Genomic DNA, 13,786 nt, shown 5'->3' with positions numbered 1-13,786 from the left:
AGAAATTGGTCTTTGGGGAGAATGTATCAAGGCACCAACGGGTTACACCATACTTACCGTATAAAATGAGACTCCATAGACTATTATCATTATAAAGGAGATGCCAACCTAGTTTAGTAAGAAAGGCAGTGTAATACCCGGCTAAACTCATACATCAGAATTCTCACTTTCCGGTGGAATCTCGGATGTCGGAACCCTCTAGAAGGGTAAAATATATTTTTCTAAAGTGTTTTTAGGTGTTTTTATAGTTTTAATAAAGAAAGAAATTGAGTTTTGAAAGAAAAGACTAAGGAAGGAAAAAGCCAGGTTCGGCAGCCGAACCTCATGTTCGGCCGCCGAACATTGGCCTCTTGCGGAGGCACCTTTGGCCCCTGAAGGTGGTCTGGCCAGCCACCTATAAAAGGCCTTTTGTCCGAAAATGGGCGAGTTTTCTCTCTCTATTTTCGGGCATAGGTGAGATTTTGCCCTTCCATGGTCGATTTGTTGTTTTTCTTCAATCCCTTCAAGTTTTGATGAGTTTTTACTTTGTTTTGAAGATTTTTTAAGCTAAGATCAAGTTTTTGAAGCTTGGAGACCCCCCGGAGCTCGATTTCTCCCAACCTCCAAGTTTGGATCACTCTCCTTTCGATCTTCAAGAGGTATGTGTCGATCCATGCCTTTTATGATGTTTTAAGTAAGTTTTAAGAAGGGGTTAAGGGTTTTGGTGCATGTTTAGGCTAGGGGTTAAATGTTAGAGTTAATGTGAAATGTATGCTAAATGTGATGTTTGTTGGGGTATAGGCTAGTTTTATGCCCCTATATGCTTGAATAAGTGTTTATGCATGTTTTAGAATAGTTGAATGCATGTTGAGAAGTTGGGATGGCTGAATGTGGGATGGCAGAATTGGATTCTGCCACTCAGAAGGATCCAGGTTCGACCGCCGAAGCAAGGTTCGGCAGCCGAACCTGCCAGGGAAGGGAGTTTAGGCCGCCTAAACTCGCCTCCGAAAGTTTGGACTTTCGGCTCTGGAGGGGAGTTTTGGCCGCCGAACCTGCCCCCGAAAGTGGGTGACTTTCGGCTCTGGAAGGACTTTCGGCTACCGAACCCTGCCCCCGAAAGTGCCTGACTTTCGGCTCTGGAGGGACTTTCGACCGCCGAACCTACCGCCGAAAGTGCCCTGTCCAGCCTTCCTTTGCATGTTTTCTATGAATGTTTTATGATGTTTTAGGGGGTTTTTAGGGAGTTGCTAAGAGTCATGTTAGAGTTTGTTTGGTCCCTCATTTAAGTCCACCTGTGTAGGATCGGACCCGAGGAACCGAGGAGGCCAGCAGTGAGATAGCTGCTTCAGAGTCAGTCCAGTATCTGCCAGAGGTGAGTAGAACATAACTTCTTTTATTTTCAAAGCAATGAAATTTTTTTTAGCATGATCCATGCATCACGAATACCATGATATGTATTAAGTTGTTTTGCATTAGAATCCACGAATATGATGTATTGTATAATATGATTGTTGATGTGGATGGATATTGGATGACCCATTAGCCCTCGGTATGGTATGTTAAGAAAGTCCAGGGCTGCCCATGCCACGCGTCCTGGCACCATGTAAGAAAGTCTAGGGCTGCCCATACCACGCGTCCTGGCATTTTGTTATGATTAAGAGGAAAGGGGATTATTGGTGACAAATCCATCCGTGATGTGAATTGTTTGTGTTGTGATGCATTTCATAAAAGCATTTGTTTAGTAAATTATTTTATTGTTTTGCTCATTGGGCTTTAGTAGCTCACCTATAATACCCGACTAGACTCCGGTATCGGAATTCCTACCGTCCGGTAGAATCTCGGATGTCGGAAACCTCTAGAAGGGTAAAACCATGTTTTTATAAAATGTTTTCATGTATTTTATGGTTTTAAGTAAGAAAGAAAATGAGTTTTGAATGAAAAAGACCAAGGGAAGAAATCCAGGTTCGGCCGCCGAATATGGTAGAGTTTTGGAGTCACCTTTGGCTTCCGAAGGTGGTCTGGTCAGCCACTTATAAAAGACCCCATGTCCAAAAATGGGCGAGTTTTCTTTTCTATTTTCGGTCCTGAGTCCATGCCCTCCTATGGTTAGTTTTGATGATTTTCTTCAAATCTTTCAAGTTTTAACAAGTTTTAACTTGGTTTTTGAAGTTTTTGAGCTAAAGATCAAGTTTTGGAGTTTGGAGACCCAAAGAGCTAGATTTCTCCCATCTCTAAGTTAAGGATCGCATCTCCTCTCGATGTTCAAGAGGTAAGCTTAGATCCTACTTTCCTTGTATGTTTTATAAAAGTTTTGAGGGGTTTTAAGAGGGTTGATGCATGTTTTAGAGTAAATGCATAATGTTAGGGTTAATGTGAGTTTTGTTGAAAATATGTGTAATGTGATTATGCTTTGTGTTGTTGTTGGGGTTTAGGATAGTTTGTTTGTATGTTGTAGAATAGCTAAATGCATGTTTGAAAGGTTTGGGAGACAAAATGTGCATGAGGAGGCTGAGTTCTGCCACTTTGGAAGAGGTCAAGTTCGGCAGCCGAAGGACTTTCGGCCGCCGAACCTGCCTGTGGTGGCATGCTTTGGCTGCCGAACCCTGCTCTCGAAAGTTGGACTTTCGGCTCTGAAGGGGAGTTTCGGCCGCCGAAGGTGCCGCCGAACATACATGAGTTTCATCTCTGGAAGGAACTTTCGGCCGTCGAAAGTGGCTGAGTTTCGGCTCTGGAGGGACTTTTGGCCGCTGAACCTGCCGCCGAAAGTGCCCTGTTCAGCCTTCCTTTGCATGATTTCTATGATTGTTTTAAAGTGTTTTAGGGGGTTTTTGGGCAGTAGTTTAGAGTCATGTTCATGTATGTTTGGTCCCTCATTTGAGTCCACCCGTGTAGGTTCGGACCCGAGGAACCGGGGACCCCAGCAATGAGATAGCTGCTTCAGTGTTTTTTCAGAGCTAGCCTGAGGTGAGTAGAATGACTCTTTATGTTTCAAAGCAAATAATGAAAGTTTTAGCATGATTCACGCATCATGAATGCCATGAGATATATTAGGTTGTTTGCATTAGAATTCACGAATATGTTGTATTGCATATTATGTTGTTGATGTGGATGAACATTGAATAATCCATTAGTCCACGTATGAAATGGTATGATATGATATGATGATGATACGGTACGGAAGTCCAGGAAGACCCATTTTACGTCCCTGGCACTATGTAAGAGAAAGTCTAGGAAGACCCATTCTACGTCCCTGGCACATTGGAATGTTATGATATGTTATGTAAGGGAAAGACCAGGACCCATTCTACGTTCTGGCATTATTGGATATGTAGAGGGCTATTGGTGACAAGTTCATCCTTAATGTGATTTGTTTGTGATGTGATGCATTTCATGAAAGCATAAATTTTAATATAATGTTTTACTATTCTGCTCACTGGGCTCTAGTAGCTCACCCCATTCCCTTAACCCCCCAGGTTTGCAGGTACGGGATAGACCAGGAGGTCCGCCAGAGTAAAGTCATGTTTTATGTAATAACTAGATGTGGACATGACAATAATGTAATGTGAAGCTTTGAGCAGCCATGTAATGTAATGATGTATATTGAGGTTTAGAGTTGTGTTTGACCCTAGTATGTATGGTTAATCCCTTTTGTACATGATCTATGTAATGTTTTATGATGTTTATGTAAACTAAGCTTAATGTACGATATGTTACCCCATTGGAGCATTTGATGAGGGCTCCAGTGTGAGGTTTTATGATTATGAGTTTGTGCATGTACAGATTAAGCTTGGTGAATGAAAGAAAAAGTTTACAGTTTTTATGTATATGTATGATCATGTATGGGATTTAACAGGTATACAGGAGGTATGTTAGGCTTGCTACGGGTCCCGGCGGCTTTACGCCGATCTGGATCCTAGCGCTAGTAGCAGTCTGGTTTTCAAATCGTTACAGATTGGTATCAGAGCCCTAGGTTCATATGGTCGGACTTAGAGAGTGTCAGGCTTATAGATGTTATAGAAGGGCAAGCACAATAGAAAAAATCATGTCCACTAGGATAGGATGTAGAGTCCTGTCTTGAATAATGATGTGAAATGTCATGATTTTATGCATGAGCATTGATGATATGTTATGTATGTGATGTATGTGATGCGGGTTCATGTGTTTCCACATGAACTATTTGATGCTGATGTTTATGTGATGTGTGCTGTTTTTCAGAAAACAGGATAAGAGGAACTCGTCGATCTGCACGATTGACTGGAGTACCACCTCAAGATGAGGGCACGGATGCCCGTCCTCCTGCATTGCCTAGGGCAATGTCATGCAGGTCTAGTAGGGAGAGAGTGTCAAGAGACCCTAGAAGGTATTTTGATATGAGCAGAAGAGGAACAATTCAGGGAGGAGTGTCAGAAGATGTGGGGGATGATATAGATGTGGATCAGAGGATGGCAGTCTTGATGTGAGCATGTCTGAAGAGGGCATGGGAGAGTCTTAAGGGGGCACTCAGGTCTCAGGGTTTGTTCAACCACCCCAATACCCACCCTTTTCACAGAATCCCGGGTATTCGATGGGAGGTACATCGGATTACCCCAATTTTAACCCTTACCCTTCTTACATGCCATACCCACCTTTCTACCCACCATACCCACAGTACCCTATGTACCCACCCCCATCTTTCTATCCAGGTACAGCAAACCCTAACCCAGGGGATGTTGCACCTCCTCCACCACCAGCTGAACCTGTAATCCCAGAAGTCCAAGCACCTAAACCTAGCTCATCTGGAGGGAGTAAGGTCAAGATGACTGATTACTTGAAGCTGGATGCTCCTAAGTATGAAACAAGTGATGATCCGTTTGAGTATCTCAGGAAAGTCAAGATGATAACTGATGAGTTAGGGGCAGATGACAGTAGAACCATTCAGATGGCTGGGTTCACACTGAAGTGCAAGAAGGCCCGAGAGTGGTTTAAAAACTATGTAAACCCAAGGTTGGATAGTCTATCCTGGGAGGAATTTGCTAATGAGTTTGCAGGATGGGCTTTCCCTGATAGCTCAAGGGAGTTGAAGATGATCGAGTTTGAATAGTTGAGGCAGTCAGAGGAGATGAGTGTAGATGAGTACACAGATAAGTTCTTGGAGCTGTTGCCATTTGCAGGGCAAACTCTTGACATAAACCAGAAGAAGGCTAGGAGGTATATCATGAGGCTTCATTCCAGGTATTCCTCCTTGATCCAATCAGCAGAAAGGGAGAGCTTCCATGCCATAGTGGATATGGCCCGGAGGATGGAGGCTAGTGCAATAATCGAAGGAAAAGTTAAGCAGTCAGTGGCACAGCCTTTTGGTTCCAAGACCCCAGGTGGGGGAAAGTTAGACCCTTCTTCCTTGAGTGCAGCAGCTTCAGGCAGTAAAAAGTGGGCTAATAGTGTAATACCCGGCTAGACTCCAGTATCGAAATTCCTACCGTCCGGTGGAATCTCGGATGTCGGAGACCTCTAGAAGGGAAAAACCATGTTTTCATAAAATGTTTTTATGTATTTAATGATTTTAAGTAAGAAAGGAACTGAGTTTTGAATGAAAAAGGACCTAGGAGGCATTTCCAGGTTCGGTCGCCGAACCTCAAGTTCGGCCGCCGAACATTGGATGGTTTAGGGGGGCAAGTTAGGCTTCCGCAAGTCTCAAAGGTTCGGCCGCCGAACCTCATGTTCGGCTGCCGAACTTGCATGAGATGTGGGGGCACGTTCGGCTGCCGAAAGGTGGTATGCCAGCCCTATATAAGAGCTCCATGGCCGAAACGGGCGAGTTTTCTCCCCATTTTCGGCCACGGTGAGTTCATGCTCTCCTATGGTTCGTTTTTGATGTTTTTCCTCCGATCTTTCATTTTTTAACAAGCTTTATGTTGATTTGAAGAGATTTGAGTAAAAAGAGCAAGTTTTGGAAACTTGGAGACCAAAGAGCGGATCTCTCCCATCTCCGAGTTGGATTGTCTCTCCTCTCGTTCTACAAGAGGTAAGAGTAGATCCATAGTTTCTTACATGTTTTAAGTAAGTTTTATGAGGTTTTATGGGGAAGAAATGCATGTGTAGGTTTATGTGAAGTTTATAGGTTTACTGTGCGTTTATGAACAATGTATGTTGGTTATGCATGTTTGGTATGTTGTAGATGGGGTTTAAGATAGTTTGAAGCCCCTAGGAGCTTGTATGCTTGAGTATGCATGTTGTAGAATAGGAAAATGCATGTTTGAATGAGTTGGGAGGCGTTTGTGCATGTTGAAACCGAGTTTCTGCCCTTTGGGAGAAATCAGGTTCGGCAGCCGAAGGCTCTTTCGGCCGCCGAACCTGCCTGTGGTAGCATGTATCGGCTGCCGAACCCTGCCCCCGAAAGTGGACTTTCGGCTCTGGAAGGGAGTTTCGGCCGCCGAAGGTGCCGCCGAACATGCATGAGTTTCGTCTCTGGAGGGCCTTTCAGCCGCCGAACCTGCCGCCGAAAGTGCCCTGTTCAGCCCTCCTTTGCATGATTTTCATGATTGTTTTAAGGTGTTTTAGGGGGTTTTTGGGGAGTATTTTAGAGTCATGTTCATGTATGTTAGGTCCCTCATTTGAGTCCACCTGTGTAGGTTCGGACTCGAGGAACCGAGGACCTCAGCAGTGAGATAGCTGCTTCAGAGTCATTAGAGCTTCAGCCAGAGGTGAGTGGAATAACTCCTTATGCTTTAAAATAAATAAATCAGTTTTAGCATGATTCACGCATCATGAATGCCATGAGATATAATAGGATGTTTGCATTAGAATTCACGAATATGTTGCATTGCATATTATGTTAATGATGTGGATGAATGTTGAATGATCCTTTAGTCCTCGTATGGTATGACATGATGTGATATGGCATGGTATGGAAGTCCAGGTCGAGGCCCATTCTACGCCCCTGGCACTATAGTAAGAGAAAGACCAGGTCGAGGCCCATTCTACGCCCCTGGCATTATTGGAATGTTATGTTATGTATGTTATGTATGTTATGATAAGAGAAAGACCAGGTCGAGGCCCATTCTACGCCCCTGGCACTATTGGAATGTGTGGAGGACTATTGGTGACAAATTCATCCTTGGTGTGATTAGCTGTGATGTGATGCATTCCATGTTATCATGTGTTTTAATTATAATGTTCCACTATTCTGCTCACTGGGCTCTAGTAGCTCATGCCGTTTGGGCTAACCAATACCCCTGCAGCATTCATGGATCTCATGAACAGAGTTTTCAGTCAGTATCTGGATCACTTTGTTATCATTTTCATTAACGATATCTTAGTGTATTCCAGAAAAGCAGAGGAGCATGCCCATCACCTGAGGATAGTTTTGCAGACCCTGAGGAAGCATGGCTTGTATGCCAAGTTCTCCGAGTGTGAGTTCTGGTTAAGGAGCATCTCATTCTTGGGGCATGTTGTGTTAGAAAAGGAAATTGAAGTGGTCCCCAAGAAGGTGGAAGCTGTAGCCAACTGGCCTAGACCCACTACAGTTACAGAGATTAAGAGCTTTCTGGGTTTGGCAGGTTACTACAGGAGGTTCGTTCAGGACTTCTCCAAAATTGCCGCTCCTATGACCAGATTGACCAAGAAGAACCTGTAATACCCGGCTAGACTCCGGTATCGGAATTCCTACCGTCCGGTGGAATCTCGGATGTCGGAGACCTCTAGAAGGGTAGAATCATGTTTTATAAAAATGTTTTCATGCTTTTAATGGTTTTAAAGTATGAACTAAATGAGTTTTTGCATGAAAATAGCTTTGGAGGAAAACCCAGGTTCGGCCGCCGAAAGTCAAGTTCGGCCGCCGAACATGCATGCGTTTTGGAGGCACGTTAGGCCCCCGAAAGCATGAGTGAGGGCAGTCCAGGTTCGGCCGCCGAAAGTCAAGTTCGGCCGCCGAACATTGCATGGATGCGGAGGCACATTCGGCCCCCGAACGTGGCCTGGCCAGCCACCTATAAAAGGGGCACTTAGCCGAAATGGGCGAGCTTTCTCCCATTTTCGACCACAGCAAGCTTCCGACCTTCCCTTTGCAAATCTAGTGTTCTTCTTCCAAATCTCTTCCATTTTTTCTTGAGTTTTAAACTCACATTGTAAGTTTTGAGCTTTTAAACCAAGTTTTGGAGCTTTGGGAACTCAGGAGCTCATTTTCGTGGATCTCCAAGTTTAGGTCGTCTCCCTCTCGATCTTCAAGAGGTAAGGGCCGATCTTAAGCTCCTTATGTGTTTTAAGTAAGTTTTAAGTGATTTTATGGGGTAGAATGGCATGTATAGGGTTGTATGAGTTTTTAAGCAAATGTTAGGTTTTATGTGATTCTTGAACAATGTGGCTTGTTTGAGTATGCTTGAAGTGTTGTAGTTGGGGTATTTGATGTTTTGAGGCCCCTAGGAACTTGTATGCATGATTTAGCTGAGGTATATGCATGATTGGTGAGTTTGGAGGCGAAAATGCACAAAGGAGCCAAGTTTCTGCCCTTTGGCAGAAACCAGGTTCGGCAGCCGAAGGCACTTTCGGCCGCCGAACATGGCTGGGGAGGCAGGCCTTTCGGCTGCCGAAGTTGCCCCCGAAAAGAGACTTTCGTCTCTGTTTGGCACTTTCGGCCGCCGAAGGTGCCGCCGAACCTACCTGAGTTTCGTCTCTGTCCGAGACTTTCGGCCGCCGAAGGTGCCGCCGAAAGTGCCCTGTTCAGCCACTTCATGCATATCTCTATGTGATATTTTCAGGATGTTTTAGGGGGTTTTTGGGGTATATATTAGAGTTATGTTTATGTGTGTTTGGTCCCTCATTGGAGTCCACCTGTGTAGGTTCGGACCCGAGGAACCAAGGACCCCAGCAGTGAGCCAGCTGCTACAGAGTTTGTCAGAGTCAGCCAGAGGTGAGTGGAACTAAACTTAACCTTTTTAAATTAAGAAATGAAATGCTTTTATCATGCTTCATGCATCATGATCATATTATAGGTTGTTTGCATTAGAATTCACGACTATGCCGCATTGTATTGTTGTGATAGATGATAGTGGATGGACATTAGGATGATTCATTAGCCTTCTGTATACGAAGTCCTGTGGTGCCCATAATAGGGCCGGGCAATACGAAGTCCTGTGGTGCCCATAATAGGGCCAGGCAATAACTCCGAGTACGAAGTCCTGTGGTGCCCATAATAGGGCCGGGCAATACGAAGTCCTGTGGTGCCCATAATAGGGCCGGGCATGGAGTTGAGGGATTTTTGAATCAGTCCATCCGTGGTGTGATTTGTTTGTGCAGTGGCGCATTTCATGATAGCATGTTTTAAATATTCTTTTTATAGTTCTACTCACTGGGCATCTAGCTCACCCCTCTCCCCTAACCCCCAGGTTTGCAGGTACGGGATAGATAGAGAAGACAAGAAGAGAAAAAGTCATATGTATGTAATAGTTAGTTTGTGGACATGACAATTGTATTATGATGAAATGTAAAAATATTCAGGATGTTATGTAATGAGGTCATTGAGGATAGAGTTGTGCTTGACCATAATATATTGTTAATCCCTTTTGTATATACATGATCTTATGCTATGATGTTTATGTAAACTAACTCAACACAGGTTGTTTTGCCTTTAAGGCTTGATGAGATCCCACAGAGGGACTATGTTATGTATATGTTCAGAGTATGCACAGGTTGAGTTAGTTGATGACAGTATGTATGAAGAAAAGTTTTAATTTTATGCATGTTGTTGATCATGTATGGGATTATACAGGTTTACAGGTTATATGTCAGGCTTGCTACGGGTCCCGGCGGCCTTAAGTCGACCCGGATCCTAGCGCCGGTAGCGGTCCGGATTTCCGGGGCGTTACAGAATGGTATCAGAGCCCTAGGTTCATATGGTCGGACCTAGAGTGTCGAGCTCATAGAGGTTATAGAAGGTCAAGCACAATAGGAAGGTCATGTCCACTAGGATAGGATGTTGAGTCCTGTCTTGTATGATGATGTGAAATGCCATGATTTTGTACATGTGCATTGATGATATGCTATGCTATGTGATGTATGTGATGAGGGTTCATGTGTGCCCACATGAACCATATGATGCTAATGTTTGCTTGTTATGAGCTGTTTTTCAGAGAATAGGATGAGAGGAACTCGTCGATCTGCGCGATTGACTGGAGTGCCACCTGAGGATGAGGGCACGAGCGCCCGTCCTCCTACATTGCCTAGGGCAATGTCTTGTAGAGCCAACAGAGAGAGAGTGTCAAGGGACCCTAGAAGGTCTTTTGATGCTAGCAGAAGGGGGACAGATAGAGGAGGAAGTTCTTCAGATGTGAGGGAGGTTATGGAAGAGGATCAGAGGAGGGATGGGAACCTGGATGTGAGCATGCAGGAAGAAGGGATAGGGGAGTCTCAGGGAGGCGTTCAGGCCTCGGGGTATGGTTTTCCACCCCATTATCCACCCTTCCCACAGGGTTCAGGGTATCCGATGGGAGATACATCAGATTACTCCAGCTTTAATCCCTACCCTACCTACATGCCTTATCCACCTTTCTATCCACCCTATACACAGTACCCAGCTTATCCACCCTCACCCTTCTATCCAAACCCGGCAAACCCCACCTCGGGGAATGCTGCACCTCCACCTCCACCACCTACAGAACCAGCAGCCCCAGTTACTCAACCTCCTAGACCTAGCTCAGTCGATGGGAGCAAGGTAAAGATGACAGACTACCTCAAGCTAGATGCTCCCAAATACAAGTCAGGGGATGACCCCTTTGAGTATCTGAGAGTAGTGAAGACAATAACTGATGAGCTAGGGGCAAGTGACAGCAGGGCCATTCAGATGGCAGGGTTCACTTTAAAGTGCAAGAAGGCACGGGAATGGTTCAAGTGTTATGTGGACCCGAGACTAGACGGTATGACATGGGAGGAATTTGCGAATGAGTTCGCTGGATGGGCTTTTCCAGACAGTTCTAGAGAACTGAAAATGATTGAGTTTGAGCAACTGAGGCAGTCAGAGCACATGAGTGTAGAGGAGTTCACGGATAAATTCTTGGAGCTATTGCCTTTTTCAGGGCAAGCTCTAGATTCAGATACGAAGAAAGCCAAGAAATATGTTATGAAGCTGCATTCCAGGTACTCCTCGTTGGTTCAGTCAGCTGAGAGAGAAAGTTTCCACACTGTGGTGGATATGGCTCGAAGAATGGAAGCAAGTGCTATAGTTGAAGGGTCAGTGAAGCAGTCAGTGACCCAGTCTTCAGGGGTTAAGACCCCAAGCAGAGGAGGACCAGGTTTCTCTTCTCAGAGCTCAGGTAAGAAGAGGTGGGATAGCTCCACCAAGAAGCCGAAGAAGAATAAGTTTTGGAACAAGTTGAAATCCGGTCTGGGATTTGGCGGTGGCTCGAGCTCAGGCTCAGATGGTACAGAATGCCAGAGATGTGGAAGACCGCACAGGGGAGTGTGTCGAGCTGGGACTAATGCATGTTTCAGATGTGGACAGGAGGGACACATAGCTCGGGATTGTCCTAGAGCGCCTTTTATGGGTCAGCCCCAGCAGACAGCTTCTGGTAGTGTGGCACAGCCAGCAGTTCCAGCCACAACTCAGGGCAGTGGCAGAGGTAGAGGGAGAGGGGCAGCCTCTTCTTCTGGTTCCCGAGGTGAAGGTCCATCAGCTCCAGCCAGGATCTTCACCATGACACAGCAGGAGGCTAACACATCCAACACCGTGGTGTCAGGTAATCTCGTCATTGGGTGTTCTGATGTGTATGCATTAATGGACCCGGGTGCATCTCATTCATTTATTGCTCCGAGAGCCGTTGAGAGGTTAGGTCTGATAGTCTCTGGGTTAGAGTGTCCCCTATGGGTCAGTGGACCCAAGTGTGACCCGTCAGTGGCAGTGTCAGTCTGCCAGTACAGTCCAGTTTTTATTGAGGGAAGATGCCTCTCCGCCGACCTTGTGGTTCTAGATTTGACAGACTTTGACGTCATTCTAGGGATGGATTGGCTATCTACCCATGGTGCTACCTTGGACTGCAGGGACAAGGTAGTCAGGTTCAGAGATCAGAACGGGTCAGAGGTCGTCTTCAGAGGAGACAAGAGGGGCACACCTAGAGGTCTGATATCAGCTCTTCAGGCTCGTAGGTTGCTTAGGAAGGGATGTCAGGGGTACTTAGCTCATGTGAGAGAGCTAGACAGTCAGGTCAGGGAGCCGGCCTCGGTGCCAGTTGTCAGAGAGTTTCAGGATGTCTTTCCTGATGAGCTTCCAGGTTTACCACCTGCTAGGGAGATAGAGTTCGAGATAGAGTTGGTGCCTGGAACTAGACCGATCTCTATCCCTCCCTACAGGATGGCCCCAGCCGAGTTAAAGGAGTTGAAAGAACAGTTGCAAGAGCTGGTAGAAAAGGGTTTCATCCGACAGAGTACCTCACCTTGGGGTGCTCCGGTCTTGTTTGTGAGGAAGAAGGATGGATCCCTTAGACTGTGTATCGACTACAGGCAGTTGAACAAAGTCACTACCAAGAATAGGTACCCTCTGCCAAGGATCGATGATCTATTCGACCAGCTAGCAGGAGCGGGTTGTTTCTCCAAAATAGATCTAAGATCGGGGTACCATCAACTAAGGATAAGGGATGAGGATGTGCCGAAGACAGCCTTCAGGACCAGATATGGGCATTTTGAGTTCCTTGTAATGCCGTTCGGGTTAACTAACGCCCCTACAGCATTCATGGATCTCATGAACAGAGTGTTTAGCCAGTACCTGGATCACTTTGTTATTGTCTTCATAGATGATATCTTAGTGTATTCCAGGAATGCAGAGGAGCATGCCCATCATCTGCGGTTGGTCTTGCAGACTTTGAGGGAACATGGCTTGTATGCCAAGTTCTCTAAATGTGAGTTCTGGCTGAGGAGCATTTCGTTCTTGGGGCATGTAGTGTCAGAGAATGGTATTGAGGTAGATCCCAAGAAGACAGAAACTGTGGCTAACTGGCCTAGACCCACTTCAGTGACAGAGATTAGAAGTTTCTTGGGTTTGGCAGGTTACTACAGGAGGTTCGTTCAGGACTTTTCGAAAATAGCAGCTCCTCTGACCAGACTGACCAGGAAGAATCAGAAGTTTCTGTAGACCGACCAGTGCGAAGAGAGTTTTAAAGAGCTTAAGAAGAGGTTGACTTCAACACCAGTTTTAGCTCTGCCATCTAGTGATGAGGACTTTACAGTCTTTTGTGATGCGTCCCGTGTGGGACTGGGTTGTGTACTGATGCAGAAGGAGAGGGTGATCGCTTATGCTTCTAGGCAGCTGAAGAAGCATGAGTTGAATTACCCCACACATGATCTTGAGATGGCAGCAGTAATCTTTGCACTCAAGATGTGGAGGCACTACCTCTATGGGGTAAAATGTGAGATCTTTACAGATCATAAGAGCCTGCAGTACATCTTGAGTCAAAGAGATCTGAATCTGAGACAAAGGAGATGGGTAGAGCTGCTGAGTGACTATGATTGCAAGATTCAGTATCATCCGGGTAAGGCGAATGTCGTGGCAGACGCCCTAAGCCGGAAGTCACTAGGCAGTTTATCCCATATATCGGCAGAGAGGAGGCCAGTGGTGAAGGAGTTCTACAAGCTTATTGAGGAAGGTCCACAGTTGGAGTTGTCTGGTACAGGTGCCTTAGTGGCCCAGATGAGAGTAGCACCCGTGTTTCTGGAGCAGGTGGCTCAGAAACAGCATGAGGACCCGGAGTTAGTGAAGATTGCCAGGACTGTTCAGTCAGGCAATGATAGCGAGTTCAGATTCGACAGTAAGGGGATCCTCCGCTTTGGGAGCAGACTATGTGTACCA

Source organism: Manihot esculenta, chromosome 15, assembly GCF_001659605.2.
Source record: "Manihot esculenta cultivar AM560-2 chromosome 15, M.esculenta_v8, whole genome shotgun sequence".
NCBI classification, from domain to species: Eukaryota; Viridiplantae; Streptophyta; class Magnoliopsida; order Malpighiales; family Euphorbiaceae; genus Manihot; species Manihot esculenta.
This window is presented reverse-complemented; position numbering follows the sequence as displayed.